Source organism: Zootermopsis nevadensis, unplaced genomic scaffold, assembly GCF_977971745.1.
Source record: "Zootermopsis nevadensis isolate Lab colony 2312 unplaced genomic scaffold, Znev_1.0 Znev_ptg000012l, whole genome shotgun sequence".
NCBI lineage: Eukaryota > Metazoa > Arthropoda > Insecta > Blattodea > Termopsidae > Zootermopsis > Zootermopsis nevadensis.
In genome coordinates, this window is record NW_028259144.1 from 9,105,219 (window position 1) to 9,123,637 (window position 18,419).

General features: G+C 39.5%; 1 protein-coding gene, 1 long non-coding RNA gene and 1 pseudogene across 3 annotated transcripts in view; 1 reads left to right on the forward strand and 2 right to left on the reverse strand.

Moving 5' to 3' along the window:
• Positions 1 to 18,419, forward strand: part of Top3beta (DNA topoisomerase 3-beta) — a 120,374-nt gene that overhangs the window by 71,354 nt on the left and 30,601 nt on the right. The gene's annotated exons all lie outside the window — the stretch shown is intronic.
• Positions 1,111 to 9,750, reverse strand: LOC147873977 (uncharacterized). Its single transcript, XR_015534852.1, has 4 exons — positions 9,135 to 9,750; positions 7,034 to 7,209; positions 1,536 to 6,783; positions 1,111 to 1,379 (listed from the first exon to the last, which is right to left on the reverse strand). It is a non-coding gene; the product is annotated as an uncharacterized LOC147873977 (long non-coding RNA).
• Positions 13,157 to 16,478, reverse strand: LOC147873978 (uncharacterized; annotated as a pseudogene).

Below are 18,419 nucleotides of genomic sequence, written 5' to 3' on the forward strand. Positions count from 1 at the left end.
TCTTCACATTCGATGTACATATCATTTTTGCTTTCTGATTCCAGCTCAGGTTTGTTTATTTTTTTAAACGTCTCCTTGGTTTGCCCCTATTATCCGGCTTTAATTTTTTAGTGACCTTTAGACGTTTTATGGCAAAGCAGTCATGTGATGTTGAAACAGTAGCTGACTGCTGAATTTCAGGTATTGGAGAAATCTTCAGAAGGATTTTACGCGGTGTTTACAATTTCATTCTCTGCGCATGTGCCTGATTCGTGGCTTTCTAGCTCAGCAGGCTCGCCTGAAGTCGAGGGTGTATGGGGGGTGGTCTGTTTCGGACTGAAATTGCCCTGCTTCATTATTAACATGTCTTTCAGACATGGAAAATGCATGTTCCGGGATATTTGCCGGGTGAAATGGATGTATTCCTGTGGTTTTAAAGCCTGATACGCCGTTACCAGTGGTAGCTGATCTTGTCTAAGCCTTTAGCAAGAAGTTGTCCAAAATGCAGTGTTTATTTTCCGCTGTCCATTGGACGTCATCCAAGTCTGACAAGCTTCGTGGAAGTAGTGCTTTAAAGACTTAAAAAAGCTTCTGTCTAGCGGCTGTAAGAAGTGAGTCGAATGACTAGGTAAACGCAAAAGAACAATGTTTTAATTGCGAAGTCCAGAATTTCGGTGTCCCTGGTCATTATCATGTTAATTGAACTGTCTGCCAGACCTTGGTTGATTTTAATCTCGCGAGGGATTAATTAATCCCCTTCGTTGCCAGGATGTTCTGATATCATCCTTGCCAGTGAATGCCGATCTGAATTGCTCCAGATTCCACTGTTCCACATTCCCATGGTCAAAGATGGTATTGCGTGTAAGGGTCCAGGCGTCAGGTACATGTTGATAATTTCCGAAATCATAACATGACCACGGTGATGTCCTGTCGTCTCTCTCTCCTATCATTTCTTTCCGCACTCTAAGGCCCTTACATAGTCGAGCGGACGCTCCGTCCTTCGCTTTCTGCATGCGGATAAGTTACCTTGTTCTTTATGTGACTTTACACGATTCGATGGAGCGGCCCGCGCGCGGAGGAGCCGTCCGCGTGGCCCTTCCGTCTCCGCGTCAGTTAATTCCATTGAACAAGTTGTAACTTATACAATAATTTATTTACCGTCTTTACACAAACTTAAAAATGTTGTTATAATTACTTAAAATTATAACATTTTTTCATTAGATACTAGATCTTGTTACATTTTACATTGACGACATGTTTCGATGTTATCTCATCATCATCAGTTCCATCAATTAAAATCTGTTGCACTTCTTGCTTTGCGTATATTGATTTGTTTTATTTGTTTGATTTTTTAAGTCTCTTCCATTTAATTTCGAAGGCTGTGCCTGGATGCTTTAAATCTGTAAAATTAATTTTAATTTTCAAATCGTGATTTTGGATAATGACATAGAAAATAGAATAATTTACTAATTTCAAGAGTTATTACGTAATATATCGTAATACAAGTAAAAGAAGTAAAAGAATCACAAAATAGTATTAAAAGTAGTAAAACATACCGGGTTGTATGCGATGTGTTGTGTCCGATATTATGGGCCAGTAGTTTGCAACTGAGCTGTGTGTATCGTGTGTGGCTATATATATTGAGTGAAAGTTGTTTAGGGGGTTGGGTCGATGGACTGTAGAACATTAAATATTGGGTTGTTTGCGTAAATGTTGCTGTCGTTTAGTGCAATATTTTGTTTATGTGTTCTTTGTATATGGTACTTTTCTACTGTGTCTCTGTGTCGTTTGTTTTGTATTACTTTTATAATGTAACTTGCACAGTCAAGCGGACAACGTGCGACGGAACATTTAATTTCTAAACAAATTTGAGGAAGCTTTACTGAAGATACTAGAGGAAAACAAAGAAAGAGAAGATGATGAAGACGAAGCCTTTTTAAAATCAATATTGCCAACTTTAAAAAGATTCAACAATGATAAAAAACTCCAGTTTCGATCAACAGTATTGAATACACTTATGCTCATTAAAAATCAGGACAGCTAACCTAACGGGGGATGTCTTTCTTATGAATGATTTACCTTTAAAATTAGCATGTTAGGAGACGTTTTTAACTTTTAATTACAGGATACAAGTCAGTTAGTGATTAATCTGTAATACAAACCAACGGCCAGGAGAATTTAATCTGTTCACTCATCAATCAATTTCTGCTACACTAATAATTAAAGATTGAAAAGAACTGTTAACAATCTCTGGTGTGACAAGTGACCCAATCATAAGTCCCTATCAGCTGTTTAGCTTATCCGGAATTCAAATAACTGTGTTGCTGCTAGCATTTGAATGCTTAAAAATAACATACGAGTCCTCAAGATATCACAGACAATTACAAATGCAAAATCAAATAATAATATTAATAATAAATACGAAATCCTTGTCTCACCCTTTGTGAAGAGGAGGAGACGTCTATGTCCACAGGCAGCAATCAGTTTAATCAGAAATTAAATGGAAAAATTGAACGACACTGTCACGAATTTCTTAGTAATTCACGCAAGAAAAGTACTTGGGTTATTTTGAAAGGTTTTCACTAAATAGATCAGCACAAAAGGATCTTCTTCACGAAGCGCTTCTTCACAGCACAATTCTTTCCACACTAACGAAAGCCGATTGTGGACTCCAATATATACCAATAAAATAATCTTTAGGCAGGGGGGTTCTTCAAGAACCACTTTCGCCAATAAATTCAACCTCGTGCTATGGCAGGCGTTAGTGGTTGAATAGACTCAACAGCTGTAAGTCTAGGGCTGCAACCCATGCAGCAACACCTTCTTACATGCTGGAGGGAGTGCTCTTGTCATTACCAGTCGATGGCTACATCTTTCGACCGGCTACTTATTAAATAGTTATAAATGTCTAATGCAACTCGAGCTGTGTTACAAAGACATGCCTGTCCGTAGGAGGTCTTCGTGATGATTTCCCCACAATCAACGCATTTCCAGACGTCTTGAGTCTGCCGAGCGATCTAGTTGAGAAGTAATTTAACTCGACCCTTGATCTTACATGAGGCTAGTCGAATCACATCTTCAACTCCTAATGTTAGCGTCGTCAAATCGTGAAGCGGAACTCCTGCTAGACGGAGTGCGATGGCAGCTCTTGGCGCTAAGATGATGCCATTATTGTCAGTCATCTCTGAAACGAGATATACTATGGCTTTATCCAGTAGGTCAGGTATTAGTAAACGTACTACACGACGTCGTGACATTTCCGCTTCCAGGTTGTCGGGCTTGGGCATCTTACACTTCTTCGTGGTTCCAAGGAGCCGATTTCTCTTCACCTGAGTTGCTGCCAGATTTTGTAGGCGTGGGACTTCGCACTTAGGTGGTGTAGTGCGTGTTTCCTCTGTTTTAAGAAACTGAATTGTTCGAGGAAACAAGGTGTCATATCCTTGGAGGGTCTTGATGTTGTAAATCCCTCGTTCTTGAAGAGCTTCACGCACTTCAGAACTCTTGTATATTTGTTCTTAGCAGCTGTTTGATAAAGATTTTCTTCCTTATAACTATGAAAAGGATTTTTCGAATACGAATATGGCTTTAATAATATAGTCTCCATATAATATGAAATCAAAGTCATCCACATCAGGTTACCTGGCATGTTCATGCCAAAGCAGTGACAATGGTTGACCTGATTATGAATTTGTTTATGTAATGTGACAATGAATCACATATTTATATTATTTTCTTATGCGTTCTTTGTATAAAGTGCTTAGGGCGAACGCATTGTGGCCTGGCTCCTCGTGTCTGTTCGACCTACCGTCCATTTGATTCTACATGAGATCCACTGGGCGGATTCAGACAGAATTTTATTTAGAGGCCATGTTCATGCCAAAGCAGTGACAATGGTTGACCTGATATATGGATTGTCGTGATACCATCGATGCGAGTTTAACCGAATCGCTGACTCGATTGCTTGTGTATTCTACGCCCCGAGGTAGAATTGGGTAAACCAAGGAACATGAAATTTAGGCAGTCGAATATTAACCCTCAATCAATCAACTCTCATCCATTTTGAATTTAAAAGCAAACAATAAATTTAATGTATTTAAAAAGAGACAAAGCAAAGTGACAAAAACAGTAATGTAAAACAAGGAATACAAACCGATCCTTCAGAAGAACAACATTCAATTTACACACACACACAATCAAGGTGGGTCCATTACTTCAATGGCTACCACACCGACACAGTAACGGGAAACATTTACCTTAATGACGCAGAATTACATTATATGCCCTCCCTCAAAATTTGTAGGTTTGCGGGCACTTGCTTAGCTACCCGACTTTTTCCCCCCGCCGTTAAATCCGGCCGCTACTTATAACATCGTAATCGTTACCTCATCGACACTCCCAAAAAATCACAAAGAAATCATATATAAATATATGAAAGTTGGAGTGCGTCCACTTCCGTCTCTTTCACAACAGCGACTCACTACTTAGCAACCAAGTTCCTTTAAGGTCAACTAAACAGACAGCCTGAGCGACCAAGTTCCTTTATGGTCAGCAATTTGACACCATTAGCGACCAAGTTCCTTTATGGTCACTAATCAGACATTGCTTTTTGTACAATCACTTTAGCTCTCGTCACCTAGCGTTTCTGCGACAGACTGCACTCCAGTTTGGGATTCCCATGCCAGACAAAGAGTTCAAGAGGACGCTAGCCTCTCACCAGGCATAGGCTTACGAAGAATCACGCGACGAACTACGCAGTAGCTCGTGATCAAACTGCGTACTTCCCCGAAATTTATCACGCGGTGCTAGCCTCTCAACAGGCGTCCCATACCACCTGTCTCATAGCCCAGCACTTCAGTGATGCAATCCCCAACACACAACTTCCCATTATGAATTATATACATAAGAATACTGGCTATAATATAATATACTGTACTAGTCGACCTATAAAGATGATACACACACACGATAGTAAGATGAGGCCCTTTGTTACAACTTGGCCACACCCTACCACAAGCACAGCATACATTACTTACAATTTCACTCATACTCAACAAAACAACAATTCACACCAGAAAATAAACTTATGTACAAGTTGCCCCTCTCGTCGACTTCCATAAGACACGTACTACACTTAATTTGGAACTAAATGGACAACCCACACAATTTCGAAGCCAGACAAAACTCTACGCACGTCTAGTCCCTATGGCAGCCGACCAGGAAGAGGAAGACCAAGGCCAGGTCACAAGTTTTCAGAGCAGGAGATGGGAGGAAAAAAAAGGGAATAAAGGACAGATAACAACACTTGAGGTGGTCGTCTCACAGGAAGTACAATCACTAGTTTAGAGATGTCGCCAGCAGGCCCATTTGAACCAGGGAATGGTTCAGAGTTAAGTGTGTAGCGTCATCAGTGAATAGTATTAATGGAAGCAATTGGCGGTGAAATAGCCCTATCTCGCTTGTACGCTTAGAATGACCGATACTATGACCTCCCAGAATATTGGCCTTTGCTCCTGGGAAAACCTGTATATTTTATTTTTTGTCACATAATACAATACAAATTTTGCATACCAACTGCCTGAACACAAACGAACTTGTCAGTGGACCCCAAAGACAGAGGCTGCTTTCAGAGTTCATCACAACCAAGTCAGCTGATTGCCTTCACTATTTGCCACTAGGTCTGTGCAACGCCATCAAGGTTGTGCGAGTAGGCATTCCACTGACAGTTGCCCTGCGAGATGACTGGACAGATGTCGGTCTGCGCGGTTGTAAAGGTCCCGATTGTTGATAGAATCTGCTTCCGGCTTGGTGGATGTGCTCGTGGATTGGTCTGGGTTACAACCTGTTCCACGAGCGGGTCCACCTCATCGCAAGAAAGGACCATCGTCCTTTTGCTGTCGGGCAGGGGAGCAGAGTGTAGAGCCCTATGCTACCGCCGGAATTTGTCGTCGGCTGCAACGTGAGACAAGTTTTCTTTTAAAAAAAAATTCGATGAAGAAGGTCCCCGACCTCTGTCGACAATTCGACAGCCCAACGTAGGTGTGGTCCTAGCAGTCCAGGAGACGCCTCACCAAACTCTGCCAGTGCATCCACCACAGATGACAGGAGACAAATGAGATCTTTCGTGAACTCCTGGGACTACAGATACGATTGGTTCGTGAGTTGTCGGCTGAGGACAGGGCCCTCCGTGATCTCATCATGGTCATACTTGCAGCCAACAGCAAACATAACAGTGTGAGAAATCCCAGCGGCTGGATCAGGGCTGTACATTTGGCTTCCTTGGCTGAAAACAAGATGTCAACATCGCTGAGTAGATTGTCTAACACTTCGGGACCTCATAAACTATTCGATCACCCCAGTAACTGTAAGATGGTTTTGCCTCAGGTCGTACTGAGCACGATTTTATCCCAAAACTGTTTCAACGCGACCACATCTGGCCAGTAGTCTCGGAGGGCAACGGCCGTGTTGGAAATCGACGGAAGTTCTGTCAACACACGGAGGGGTGTCCTCCGGCACTGTTTAGGACGTCCGAAATTGTTCTTTGATGTCGGGAGCCCTTGGTTGTTCGCGCTCATGTCGCAAATGCATATTCTCTTGGCTTTTCGGTCTTTTCCACGCAGACTGTACCTGGTGTTCACTAAGGTCGGTGTGGATTTGCTCGATGTGGAGCTTTCTGGTGATGCTCCAGTACTCGTAAAGGAGAAGATGCATCTTTTCTTTGAACTTTACTTGCCTTTTTTTTTCGCATTCTTCGGTTTGCCTTTCTGAACCTTCGGTTTGGTTTCCCGAACCTTCGGTTTGTCTTTCCTGTAAGAATTAAAGGCAAGTTCTGTAGAGGCCGAGACGACATTGAGAAAGGAGAATGCAACTTACCTACTGAAGGAGGTAATATGTTTAACGGTTAACATTTATTTAATTGGTGCGTTTACTCGATGTACAGTTCATTATTTCTTGTAGCTAATATAATGACATTGTAAATTTAGACAGATTTTTTATACTGTGTAAAAAATTATTATTCTCTCCGCTACTTAGCATAAAATTTAAAACGGCTGCTTACAACGTCGTCGTCGTCGTCGTTGTCGTTTCCGTACCGGTCGATGAATATCTTCTTAGTACTTTGTAGATTATGAAAATCAGACCGAATATCAAGACAAGCCCCACTCCGGCTCCTATAGTGACCCACGAGACATGCTTCGTGACCGTCTTTTCGATATTTGTGAACGTGATTGTCATCTGGAACATTAAAACAAGGAATTGTATGGCCCATGATGAAGAATTTCTACTTCTGTATAATGACAATGTCTGCGGTACAATTAATTAGCTTCCGCGTGTGGTATAAACCTAATTGCGTAAATGAAAAGTTCGTAGATAATTTTAATCAAAACTCCTGGCGGTTTCAAGCCTGTGGGGAACTAAACATAGACTTAATATTATTAAAATGAATGTAAAATTTTATGTGAGGGCGTGGTTAAGTTTTAACTGATACAGGCTTTAACGAACGCGTTAATGGGCAGTAGTGTTGATGAAAGATGGCGGTCTCTTGACCAGATGAGCAACTGTGAGTGTCTTAAAAATGTCTCTGCTGTACGACAGGGAATTTAAAAAAGTTTTCAGTGGAACCACGGTTCCGGAGAATTTGACGTAAATACGTCTATACGGGAAGGAAGTTTATTTATTGGCTTTATTCTAAATATTTCCTTTATATATGCTTTACAATCGAGATAAGTTTGATTAAGACTTTGCTTATTTAACTTGAATTAGTTACGCTTAAGATGGGTCTGTCGTAGGTGAATGTAATGTAATGTAAATGAAATGTAAGGTAAGGTAATGTAATGTAATGTAAGGTAAAGTAATGTAATGTAATGTAACTATGTAGGTAACCATTGTTGTTTATTTGTTGATAAACAGATGACGTTTCCAAGGTAACATAACAATGAAGTTACACTTTTTCGTAACACTATTTCTTAACACTTTTTCGTAACACTTTTTGCCGAATGACACTGACCCAAAAATATAGACGTATTTACGTCTCTTGAAAAGTTTTATGTCGCAAGGAGGTAGTTCGCCTGTTCAACTCGTTATTTAAAAACAGATTTATGACGTCACGGCTTCGACCTTTTACCTTACGCGTTATATAATTCAACAGACTTGAGGTGAAACTTTACTGTAAAATTAATAATGTAATGATATTGAGACACATCACTCGTCATACATATAAACGCCCATCTTAAATTCGGGACAATTTTTTCCATTGATAAATCGCATTTAATGTCAGTTACCACTTACCTTTTCCTACAATTGTTCCTTCTCAAGTGTTTGTGCTTTAGTCCGCTGTTACGTCCTTTTTAGTTAAAGTCGTCGTTTCAAGGCAACGCGAATAAACAGTCTAACAATGCACAACATTTATTTATTTTACCACTGGTTTTTTTAAATTTTCAGTTTTAACATTTTAAAATTTATCAATTATTCTTACGTATCTGTTTTAATAGTGACATTTCAATTTTATCGTATCCAAAAACACACCTGGTGATAACATGTCAGAACATGAAGTGTTTATGTAATTTCACACGTGGTATGTTTATTCATATACAATATGATGCACTGGTTGTTTTGAAGGTGGGCCGATTTTGTTTTGCTTACTACCGACACAACACGATGCAACCATTTAAGAAAAGCGAAGTAGAGGTTTAAATTAGTCGGCGTTCGGTTCCAATAATAATATTAGTGGATGCATCGAGAATATTATCAATAGCTGACGTTTTATGGAATTACAAATAATGTGACTGTTGCTTGTTGTTTTGAAGAAACTCATTCAAAATGAAAGATTTGCCTCTTCGCCACGAGTGAAAATCGAACTGAACTGAATTCGGCGAGAACCAAACTGCTACAATGGAATCAAAATTAAATGTTCATCATATATGTCGAGACTGTAAATCTTAATTTTATTTTAAACCTTGAAATATTATGAATAAGCGACATGTTTCTAAAGACATGCAGACGCATCACTCGACATTCGTACAAACATACACGAGATTCCCATCCAATATGGACGCTTCCTTTTCCGTATTTAGTATTTAGACGAGTTTCGATTTCAGACTTTACCATTGAACTTGTTGAAGATTATCTGGTTCTTTATACAAGTTTGAACTTCCACTTACCTTTCTCAATATATCTGAGAACTGTTGTGAGCGCGTCTGTGTTGTTTCACTTCCTCTTCTCGTATGCTAAATATTTCCTAGGCAGCGCCAGTAAACAGTCTCTAACAGTGTACTGAATTTGTTTTTTGTTGTAACTATGGAAATTTGTCATTGCTGTGGATTCATATAACCATTTTAGAACACGTTTATAATAGCCTGTAACTAACAATGTTGCTTTATTTTTTCCTTCATTTAGTGCTCCAATTATACTGATCTTTCTCCTCTTAAATCCTGGTTTATCAGCAGATAACCTTTTGCCTTTTCGAAACCATCCATATGCATAAAATTTGTTGTCCTCTATGCTGTATTTTCTTTCAATGACTGGCCTTGCTGCCGGATGCTGATTTGTGTAATTCTTGATTGCTGAGTCCAGTTTTTCTTTCGATGAAATTTCTTGTTTCAGCCTATCAATTTCTTTTTTCTGTTCATTTATGACTTGCAGAAACTCGCTTTTGTATGCCTTCTCCGCTCTCAAGTCCGATGAGGTTGCAAAATTCTCTGCTTGGAGCTCCGTGATCTTCTCTGTCTTGAAGTTTATGTCCTGTTACTTCGTAAATTAAAATAATATATATATATATATATATATATATATATATGATGCCGTTGGACATAATGTACTCAGGGAACACTTAATGTGTTTATTTTATATGGATGGTTTTTATTTTTTAATATTACATAACAAAGACTTACCTCCTTGTGGTGCACCCTGGGCACCGTCTCTGACGGCAAAGTGGTCTACAAACTTGGCAAAAAAGGATCAAAGATGAAATTCTACGTACCTGCCATTTGACATAAATAAACATTGTTAAAAATAGTTACCTAGTGTTGGGAATTTGTTTCGATATTCTTAAGCGTGACCACACAGAGAGGCCCAGTAATTACCCCAGAGTATAATTCTATTGTTCATTTTGTAGACTCGTTTAAGAACCTTCTGCCGAGCTGCTATGGAGCCGGGTTAGCTCAGTCAGTATAGTTACTAGCTACGGGCTGGACGGCTGAGGTTTGATCCCCGATGGGGGAAGAGGATTTTTCCTCTAGCCTTTGCCTCCAGACCAGCTTTGGGGTCTACCCAGCCTCCTATCCAATGGGTACCGGGGTCCTTTCCCGGGGGTAAAGCGCGGCTGAGGTGTGATGCAGACCACTCACCCCCATCGTGCCGAGGTTAAGAATGAGTAGGAGCTGTTCAATTCCTCCCCCCCAAAAATACGACCTTCATGTCGTGTAGCTATACTTTTATCGATCGATTAGTTTATTGAAAACTAATTGTTGAGAAAAAATAAACCCAGATGGCTGGGATTAAACTGTATATAAATGCTGTGTATGTTGAAATGTCTCCTGACCAATTGGTTTTTAAAGAATGGCCATTAATAAAGGATGTCAGTAGATAAGTTTAGTTTTTGTCTCAATTTGTTTTTAAACACTGGAGGCCTGCACTCCAGTTGGTACGTGATGCTCTGGCGATAGCTCGAGATTGAGGGGGAGCGAGAAATCGAACTGATCTCGAATCTCTGTTCCAGTCGACCATCATTATTATTAACGTAATTTATTTTGCAGTGCGTATCGCTGTGAGCAACTGTTCATGTTAATGAAGGACGTCAATTTATGTACTAGGACGCGTCTATTAATGAACATTTGAGGAATGTATGTATGCAAACTGTAATTAAAGAATTTGGTATTGAAGGTTACTGAAGCAAAGGCAATGTGAAATATCGCATTAGTGATTGAATTTTGTTTAAGAAAATTCGTGAGAATATGTGAAAGTGTTTTGAATTAAAGGTGTAATTTTTATAACCTCGAGGCCCGCGAGTTCGATAAACAATGATGAATGTGGCTTCAGGTTTGTAAAAGGTTAAGAACTCCTGCTGTAGCCAGTCACTGTAGTGACTGACAGTACGAAGATCACATCCTTCTGGGACATCGCGGTATTTAATTTCCGATAAGTTAATCGATGTCGGTCTTCTGCCACAATGTAATTTCTCAGAAGAATGTCATTTGCATACCTACCATGTTGAGAACCCGAAATTTCACTAAATAAGTATGGTTTTGAGACCAGAAAAGAAGTTTTGAATGTAGCTTAGCCTCCCCCTCTCCCATTAAAAAATGAAAACCACAAGGATTTGGCTGTCTAAGAGATCAGCATTCCAACATCCTACAAATAATGGTACATAATTTCAAGAGGTTTTATGTCCTAAGTTGTATTACCTACCTTAGTAAGATTTAGTTTATAGTACCAAAAATTGACAGTGGAACCACGGTTCCGGAGAATCTGACGTAAATACGTCTTTGTATTTAAATTATACAATTGAGTAAATAGTTTGATTAAGACATTGCTTATTTAACTTGAATTAGTTACGCTTAAGATGGGTCTGTGGTAGCTGAAATATGTTATAAAATTTGTGCACTACTCAACATTTCGTGCAAACACCATATCTATACAAGATTTTGATCTAGGAGTACTACATTGAGGATTTGACATCAACATTAAGCTAAACGTTTCCTCCATAAATGTGACAAAGCTTTGATTTTCCTCCTTCTTTAAGTCAGTGTTAAAAATCTCCTGCCAATATTATGGGCATTGCTTTACGACCTTCTGTGGCCATAATTGAAAACATCTCTGTAGATTTGGGAGCAAACGTTCCCAAATGACTCAAAACAAATCTCTTACAATCATCAACAGGCGTGTTGTTACAAATATACAGGGTAACAATTAAAACCTTTTTCACCGTTGACCATACACTCTGCCGCACAAATATCACCTCTCTTTTCAGCTGCAGCTATTCTGTAATCTGCTCCATCCTCCTTAGGTAACTTCATCAACAGATGTGGAGTAGCCGTGGTAGTTGCTCCATGTTTCTCCACCTGCTCTTTGTTCGTCATGCATAAATTGCGTGATGCATTTATAAAATTCCAAATTTACAGTTTCGGTGAGCGCCAGGATATCGGTATCAGTTGTCACTGTATCCGTTGCTATGTCTTGCACATGAGTTTTTAAACTCTGTACGTTTAGAGTAGTCATTTTTAGATCACGGCGAATTTCGCTTGTTGCCATCATGAATGGTGTTACCTTGGGGTCTTCTTTAAATTGCCTCGATCTTCTGCGTGTTAATCGTATATGATGGACAAGGGTGTGTTCTTTTGAGCAGGAGCAATTTCCAAGTACTTATCCTCATTCCACAGGAGAGTTTGCTGTTGAGCTAGCAGCAATTCTACATCACTTGACAATTCTATGTCTTCTATCCATTTAGTTTCTTCTTTAGTAGTTTCTTGTTTTTCGAAAAATGCATCGTTAATTGTAATCTTGTAATGTTTGTACAATGGAGTATTAATCAAATAAGTAAGCCAACGTTTTATTGTATCTTTTTTCACAGTTCCTTCCAGATACGTAGATTTGTGAATCAAGTTTCTCTTTATATGGACGTTGAAACTGTAATCATCGTCCAATACTCTAGGTAGTAGCGTTACCATATTATTAACATCTACTGGAACATTGATTACTTGTCCCATATCCCACATCACCCATTTGATGTCTTAACCTCCTAATTTGCATAAATGGAAGTCTAGGAGATATTAATCTTTCGCTTATGCAATCTAGAGGAGGCAAATCAGTGGGGTATGGTGGATACACAAATCCATTACTCCTAGACAATAGGTATTTGCTGCTTATTTAAAGATAGCCAGCGTGTTGTGCATACCTTAAATTGGGATACATTTTCATTTACAAACTCCGTACCCAATATATCTAAATGGCTATCAGTAACTTGTTTCAAATCTTTTTCAAACCATAACCGATCACATACGAGGCGTATTCGGAAAGTAAGTACCGTTTGGGAATTAACAAAGAGCAAAATATAATTTTTTTAAAAAAATATTTTCATCAGATTCTACGTTTCTTAGGCTACTTTTCGACATAGGTACCGCCATTATTGAGACACTTGTCATAGAGGGACACAAGCTTTTGTATACCCTCGTAGAACGCGGCCGCCTGCGATGTCAGCCACTGCTGCACTTCATCGTCATCAACAAAACGTTGACCGGCCAGGAATTTTTGAATTACACTCTTCAGCTTCTTCAAAGTTTCGCAGTAAACATTAGAGTTGATTGTTGTGCCTGGCGGCATGAATTCCACCAATAGAACACCTTTCCTGTCCCAGAATACGGTACACATGATTTGTTTGGTTGAAATTGTCTGCTTAAACTTTTGGGATTTTGGAGACGCGGTATGCTTCCACTGCATGGACTGCTGTTTTGATTCAGGTGTGATATGGGAGACCCAAGTCTAATCTCCCGTCACAATATGGCACATTTCATCTCCCTCCTCGTGATAACGAGTCAAAAATGTCAAAGCACTTGCAGAACGGCGTTTTTTGTGCTCCTCTGTGAGCATTTTGGGCACCCAACGCGAACACAATTTTCGATAATGCAGGCGTTCTGTGACAATTTCATAAAGAGCAGTCCTTGAAATTTCAGGAAAATGCAGGGAGAGAGCAGAAATTGTGAACCGTCTGTCCTCACGAACTTTTCGTCGTACATTGAAAGCGTATCCATATCTATTTTCATTAAAATGCTTATGAAAATATTCTGTTGCATTGTCATACCTTGGTTGTGTGATTCTTGTAAGAACGTTTGTTCTTGCTAATGATGTGGAAGCATTAACTTGCAATAATTCCTTCATGCGATTTCTATATTCCCTCATACAGTCCACAGATCAGGAGAAAAGCTCTGATAGGAATGCGATATGCGCGCATGCGCAAGATTTCGCGGTGCGTGACGAGCTGCTAAGAGCCAACCTAAAAGCATTCGTTCCACAACCACTGAACGAACAACAGACAAAAGGCTTTCATAAGTTCTAATGAGTATAGCTTTAAAATTACCTCACAGTGGCCGAGCGAGCGAGCTCGGAGTCAGAAAAGTCTTGCTTCTTCAGACTCAACATCTTCACAAGAAGTCTCTTCGTGATCGCTACTGTCATTTGGATTGGCAATAATTATTGAGTCGATCACGTCAGCAACAACCTCGTTCAGTTCCCAGTATTGTTGTTCCAGTTGTTCCACATGTTGGCAGTATCCTTGCCAATCCTTTGCAGTCATAGTTGCAATCCCTTCTATTGTTAAATCCAGCAGCCGCTTCAAAGACAGATCCCCTGTCACGTTCCTCTCGCGAACGTAGATTTTTACCTTAGACCATGCTAGTTCTATTGGGCTAAGGTCACACATATAGTATGGAGGCAACCTAACCACAATGTGACCATGGGCGTTTAGTAACTGATCAATTTTGAAAATTGTTTCTTTTGGTTTCCTTGTAAGTATTAGGTCTTACAGTTGGCCTTTTCTCATAGCTGGATCACAGAAAACTCCGTGCCGCTGTAACCATGAGATCATTTCAGATTTAACCGAATATTTTGATGGGGCTTTATCTGCTTGTACACTGTGGTATGGAACGTTATCAAGTACTACCACTGAACTGGGGGGCAAATTCTGTAACATTTTCTCTCTAACCCACTTTTCAAAATTTGTACTGTTCATCTGACCATGGTAGTCGCCAATTTCCGAGCAAGCTTCAGTCCCGCACCTTGAAGGAAACCAGCACGCGATCCAGCGTGAACCATAATCAGTCTTTTCCCACAGCATACCCCTTTAACTTCCGCACTTTGCCAGCTGTCCACCCAGCTTTCATCTAGGTAGAAATTTGTCTTCCTTCATTGCGAAGCGTCTTAATATTCACTAAACACCTCCCTCGCCAGTTTAATATGTCCGGCCTTTCAATCAAGATCTTGCGTTTACTTAGACATTTCTTCCACTTAAACCGTAAGTTATGTAAAATATTCCGTACAGAATCAACACCCCATGGAAAGTCAAATTTTTGTTTAATTATGGGCAGTAGCTTGGGGCAGCTTGGTACTTTCTTCTGTACAGTGTGTCCGTAAAATAATGGTGGGGTAACAAACAGTCATATTTTTGGAACAGAGCACGATAGAGACATGAAATAAACGTCAAAATAAAGAGAAACTCTTCAAGAACCCTACTTGTTCATTAGATTTCGATATGCACTTCTTTAGTTGTCATGCAGACATCAAGACGATATTCAAGCTCTTGCCATACACGAACGTAAACATCCGGTGTGATAGATGAAACAGTTTCAGTGATCCGTTCTTTCAAATGGTCCAAATTTGTTATTTGGACAGAGAACACTTGTTGCTTCACATAACCCCACAAATAAAAATCCATAGGGGTAAGATCTGGAGAGCGTGGAGGCCAGGCTATCCACCCTCCTCGTCCGACCCATCGCTGAGGAAATGTTAGGTTTAGGTAATCCCGCACGAATGTGGCAAAATGTGGAGGAGCACTGCGTACCCTTCTAACATATCCAGGAAGTTCTTTCCCGTCACAGTTTGTTCAGCAAAAAAGAAGAGGCCGATAACTCTGTCTCGTCCAATTGCGCACCACACATTAACTTTTGGGCTATCACGTCGTTGTTCCATAATGGCATATGGAGGTTCATTACCCCATATTCTAACATTATGCTGATGGACGTGTCCTGAAACATGAAACGTAGCCTCATCGCTGAACATAAACTTATCTAAAAATTCCTCAACATGAGCTAACCCATCCAGAATGTCTGTAGCAAATTCGAATCGTTTAATTTTGTCCTGTGGATAAATTTTATGTAACACCTTAATTTTATAACCAGTAAAGCGTAGTCGTTTCTTTAAAACGTTGTGAACAGTTGTTTTTGAAACTCCTAACTCTACAGAACACTTCCGCGCTGATTTATTCGGGCTACGCAGATAACTTGCTCGCACAGCTTCAATGGTATCGTCAGACACTGATGGTCGTCCTGGACGTGACTGCTTCAGTAGGCTGCCCGTTCTCTGAGTTGTTTGTCCCAACGACGAATGTTATTTTCGTGTGGTAGTTCTTCATTAAACACACGACGGTATTCACGCCTAACAAGTGTAACTGACTCAAACTTAGCAAGCCACAAAACACATTGAATCTTCCTCTGCACCGTAATCATGGCGACTAACAAGCTTCACACGGCTTTTGACCTTGTAACACAGCGCGCATGCGTTTGAGCTAGAATCTGTTTACGTATCGAAAAATTGGAGAGTTTCTCTTTATTTTGACGTTTATTTCATGTCTCTATCTTGCTCTGTTCCAAACCTATGACTGTTTGTTACCCCACCATTATTTTACTGACACACTGTATTGCGTAAAATTCTTGCACAGTCCGCCTTATCACTGACATGTCAAAGGAGTCAATGGTGACATTCCTATCGGTAGGTCTAGGCTGGTGTTTAAATTCCATTGGTAAGTATGTGTACTGCCTGATGAAGTGTTTGTGTGTTTTATATGATTCTTGGAATTAACAGCAAATTCTTAACCCAAGTGCAGGATGTCAGAGATAATGACCTCTGACAGTAGGACATTTTGGTGAAACACAATGTCAAGCATTTCATTCCGCACAGGCTGAAATTTTATCTTCATCATCAAATGGTCAAGGAGTTTGGGTATATTGCCCTGCTCTGGCGTCGTAGTCTAAAAGTCTCTTCTGCGGTCTTCCAGGATTTCTTCATGTGCATGGTGTGTAGTTTTTTGATAGTTTAGGAAGTCTTTCTCGCTGCATTCTGTTAAGATGTTCAAGCCAATTGTTTTTACATATTAAAATGTTGTCCAAAGTGGGTTCTGTTCTTAACTCTTTAAGTATGTCTTCTTTTGTTTTTATAGTCCATCCAAGTGTACTTAATAGTGTGTCACAAATTTCATCTTAGCAGCTGTAATTCTGTTTTTGTCTTCCTTTTTCAATGTCCAGTTTTCAGTTCCGTATAAAATTGTGGATAGTATTATCTATTTTTATTCTTGGTTTTGGACTTTTTTATAACATCCCTGAATATTTACAATCTGTCCTACATGGACATTCAGTAAATCTTCTGATATTGGCTAATGATGTGCGGAATACATGCCTGTGACAATCTTCCTGAAAAATTAGCTAGTACATTACTTTACAGCTTTCTTGAGGATCAATTTGAGTTAAATCTATTTGCGAGGTCTGATGTCTCTTAACGCAATGGCTTTTCAACAAGTCTGTGGCTAGTTGATTCAGATCAGCGCTTAGTCTCAGGTGATATTTTTCACTGAAGTTCTTGATTTCCTCTTTCACAGAGGGTATTTGAAGATCTTGCCGAATAACCCAATTCGGTACAAACCATGGTGTGTTAGCAGTGATTCTCATAACTTTGGACTGGATGCGTTCAATCTTCTCAATGTTGGAGATACTTGCTGTACCCCAAAGTTGGCATCTGTATGTCCAAACTGGTTTTAGAATTGCCGTATACAGTAAAACCTATGTTGGACACTTGGGGTTCCACGAAAATGTGTCCAACTTACAGAGGTGTTCAAGATAGAGGGAAAGAGAAAAATCAGATTGTGTCTAATGACAATATAATTTATTTACTTACATTACATACACTAAATACTGTAGGCTTACTAGAATTAAGAATTAATGACAATAGTATTAATAATATCCAGGAGCTGTATAAATCTAATACCATAGTTACTGTAGAGGAGGGCCAGCCGCAAGTCATAAATCTAAATCTTAAAATTGGGCATCTACAGGAAACCCACATTCTCTGACATAGTAATACACAAAACATCTAACCATCCCAACTCCCACAAACAAGCTGCATTCAATTTCCTTGTTAACAGATTGCACAAAATACCAGTCTCCAAAGAAGAATTTGGTAAAGAAACCCTACTCATCCAAGAAATAGGACACAGCTTTACAACTTTAATGATATTGCAAGATAGTATAATCTAATAAATTATGGTCGAGCTATACGTTTTTTAATAATAGCATTAGAACACTTACTAAAATATTCAAAAACACAAACGTAAAAGTAGCATATAAAGTTAACAACACCATAAAATTCAAATGCAGTTCAAGAAAACGGGATAACAAATACAATAATAGTGGTGTGTACCAATTGAAATGCCGAAGCTGCGAGCAAGTCTATATAGGCCAAACCGGTAGGGATTTCTAAACTAGATTTAAAGAACACGTCCACGACATCAGATTCAATTTAACTAAATCGAAATATGCAGAACGCATCCTTGAACACGGACACGAATACGGCCCCATAGATGATATCATGAACATATTAAGAATAGCTCCTAAAGGTAAAATGATAGATATCTTACAAAAATTCCATATATACAAATGTAGTCAACAAAAAGCCATCATCAACGAACA